This window comes from Ochotona curzoniae, unplaced genomic scaffold (assembly GCF_017591425.1).
Source record: "Ochotona curzoniae isolate NIBS_2020 unplaced genomic scaffold, NIBS_Ocur_1.0 patch306, whole genome shotgun sequence".
Lineage (NCBI taxonomy): Eukaryota > Metazoa > Chordata > Mammalia > Lagomorpha > Ochotonidae > Ochotona > Ochotona curzoniae.
The window spans coordinates 34240-38169 of NW_024466869.1; positions in this window are offsets into that span (position 1 = coordinate 34240).

Consider the following 3930-nt stretch of genomic DNA (forward strand, 5'->3'; position numbering starts at 1 on the left):
CTGTATCCATTTTGTTGATAAAGACAAGATTTCATCCTTTTTATGGCTGAGTAGTATTGCATAATGCATATAGACCACACATTCTTTATTCAGTCACCTGTTGATGGACATACAGTTTGGTTCTATATCCTAGCTATTATAGATTGAGCTGTAATAAACATGGGTGTGCTGATGTCTGTCTCGTATGCTGATTTCATTGCATTTGGGTAAATTATCAGGCGTGGGATGACTGGATCCTTTGGTAGATCTGTTTTCAGTTATCTGAAAAATCTTGCTGTCCTCCATGGTTGTTGCATGAGTTTGCTTCCTCAGAAACAGCAGATTAGTTTATCTTTTCCCCACATGCTTGCCAGGATTGACTGATTTTTGTTTTTCATGTAACAGCTATTCAAAATGGGATAAGATGAACTCTCACTGTGATTTTTATTTCTCACAATTTCTAGGCAAATAACATTTAAAAAAGTGGTGGACTGAGGATGTGGGGGTGGACATCTCTATTTCACTGAGTTATCAGTGTCTGGTGCATGAACCTGCAGGCCATGTGTTTACCTTTATCTGTGCTAAAATGCTTTCTTCATTGTTCTGTTCTAATTTGGGATTTTTTTCTCCCTTCCTTGTTTCAAACTTATCTCTCTTGTATCTTCTAGAGAAAGACCAGAATCCTTATGTGTTAGTGTTTACTAGTCTTTGCCAATGTTCCCAAATTTGGGTAGGCAAAAAATGAAAAAGGCCCAAATTTTTCACAAAATACTATCTGTTGATTTATAACTTGTTTTGTGTTACATTATGCTTATTTGTGTTTAGATAATAATGTTGCCTCTGATATGTTCTTTATCTATATTTCACTGTTGGTTTGTTTGGGTCTTTGTCCATAGTGTAAAATGTAACCTTTATTGATGGCCAGCTAGTTCTCCAAAGCAAGACGTATACTTTGTGATATCAAAATGAAAACAGGTTATCAGTTTTAGTAACATTCTGTACTAGAACCAGCTTTTACTTATAAAAAGCTTTAAGCCCAGAGTTACGAATTGTGAAGAACCCTCATTAAATAGAATGCTATTTCACAGATTTCATTTTAGCTTTTCAGTTGTTACAGCTAGACAGTATTTTCTCATACAAATGCAAAAGAGTAACATGCCCACCCAATTTCCCACCCTCCCCAGGTCCCAGATATAGGATATGCTCTGAGGTTCTTAACTGTTGATATTTCTTTCTTTCTTTTTTTTTTTTGAGACTATAAATGGTCGATTTTATTTGTATGTTTGCATGTTCATTGAGAGAGGATCATACTCAGAAGTGACAGTATCTCAAGCTTCATCCAAGCAGATTGAAACCATTTTTTCTGAATTTCAGTTTTTCTTTAACTGAAGTTCATGAAGGTTTTCAAACAAGCTGCTGATTGTTAAATAATGTTTTTGTTAAAAATGCCATGTACAGAGTTCAGATTTAAAGAAAAACAAATACTTCACAGACCCAAAGTCCTTCCCCAGCCTTTCTTTTAAAACTTAGAAATGTTATAGTACTTTAATTCAATCTGCCTTGAAGTAACTTTGGAAATAAAATAACTCGCTGCCAATCTTGCCACTCCAAGTACTATGAGGTCTTTGAAGAATCCACTGATTGACATAATCCATCATAGAGTCTCTGTTTGCCCCGCATGTCGCTAATTAGCTATGTAACGAATGTCAAAATAAAATAATAAAAAAAAGAAATGAAAAAAAAAGGATTAACATGCCATGAAAAACTGAAATAGAAATAGAAAGGGAAATGTAAATAATACTGGTACTACTTTGTTCTCATTTCTTCCTACCTAATTGTAATGTCTCCCTACTAGGAAAGTCCTAAAAGGAGACTTTTACTCATTTGATTTACTTGTTTCTCTTTTACATAACTGCTGCCAATTTGAATGGCATTTATGGAACTCAAACTATGCCTTCAAGGTATTCCTGAATGTATATATAGTTTTTCCTGTTTTGTCATGATATTGCAGCACAGATATTGTATTGTAATTCTTAGTTCTAATTAATAATTTTAGTTATTGCAAAACTAGAAGCAAGTGCATTAATATTGAACTATGTTTACTTCCTTAGAGACTGAGACAGACCCGTGAGTGACACAATTCAAAAACATAATAAAAGGTGAAAATCAAGTGCAACATAAGAGTCACACTGGTAAGAAGCATCATTTTAAAATTCATTTAAATTTATGTACCTTCTGTAAAGTTCTGTTAATTATTTATCGTTATTGATAATAGTGCACGCAAGACACTGCATTGTGAAATGTCTTCCTGAATTCTCTTGAATTTTAGCACTTGCTCTCAGTGGGAAATTAGTTACCCATTCTCTGCATGGTTGCAATATCAGGCAGATCTTTACAACTTTAGCTTCACATGGGTTTTTAGTTTTGTTTTCTACTTATGAAACTATGTCAGGGCTTATTTATTTTTTTTTAATATTTCACATTTATGCTTGAATTTTAATGTGATACAAAATAATAAAAATCTGAGACTTTAACAAGCCATCCAAGAAAAGAGGAAGATTCCTGTTAAAACAGTTGTCATCACAGATAGCTGTGTGCGTGCCTTACGAACATTAATGCTTCTTTTTGTTAAAATGGGAAATGGCCCAGCCAATAGCTAAATAAATAGGCATACAGCATCAGGAGGCCCCCACAAAGGGGAGAGGAAAGTCAGTATAAAGGCTTGTTACAATATAATGCCTTGAAAGATCAATTTCAGCAAAATCTTATGGGATAAATAAATGAGCAGTGAAATGTGTCACATACCTAAGGACAGTCCGTGCACTGTTAAAGTTAGAAAAAAAGGTTAGTATTGATTAGGGAGAGTGGAACATGAACAGGAAGACGTGTAGGATGGGAAATGTCCGTGTGCTCCTAAATCTGCTTGGTGAGATACAGTGTGCTTATTCACCTTACAGGAATAAAATACTCAGATGAAAAAGAAGGAGTTGTAAATGTGAAAATACCAGTAAAAAGTGATGATCTGCCAGAGTAAGAAAAGTGTAAAAGTGGGAGCTTACAGTCAGAGGAAAAATGAAAAAAATATCATTGATGTAGCAGGCATAAAAATATGTTTGTGCTTCTTTTCTAGGCATCCATAAAAGATATAAAGGCTGGTGAAGAAAAATTTAAAGGAGCAGTGCCCCTTGGGGTGGGGAGCAGGGACAGGAGCCATGTCTGTTCTGTCTGCCCTGCCCTGTCGTGTTCTGCACCTGCCAGGGTCTTAGGAGTCAGTGTGTGGGCCCACAGGCCTCTCTGGGGCCCCTTGAGTGGCATTGGGGCATCCCCAGAACTGAGCTGTGTGAAGCAAGGAGGTGCTTCCCCAGGACCCATGCATGAAGCACCCTCCCTGCACCACAGGTGTCCAGGAGCAGTGAGTAAGGCAGAGCAGGAGCCCAGTGCTGCGGGACTGGTGCACATGGCTGCCAAGAACGAGGAGAACACACACGGGGTCAGCTGCAAGCCGCTCGTGCAGAGGAGCATCCAGGAGATGCAGGAGCTAGAGAAGGACCAGAGCCTGCAGAAGTACAAGAAGGCACTGCTGGGCCATGTCCTCAGACCATCCTGAGGGCTTCATCCTGTTGTGTAGCTCAGTGCCAGGGCCCTTCAAACTGAACCTGATGGAAGAGTTTCAAGAAGCTGCCCTTGGTGCTGAAGAAGAGCATGGAGTTCTTGATAAGGATCTGCTCTAATGGATCAACTGAGAGATCACATCCAGCAGGAAGTACATTTAGCACAGCTTCAGCAAGGCATAATGATTCACAAGACCAACTGCATGATGGGGAGCTACAGTCCGGCTCCAAAAAGTATGAGTTCTGACACCTGTGGAGGAGTCATCTGGCATGGTCATCTGACATGGCCGTTACACCATCAAGACCAGCTTCTCAGAGATAACAAGATGGGCCACCTGTT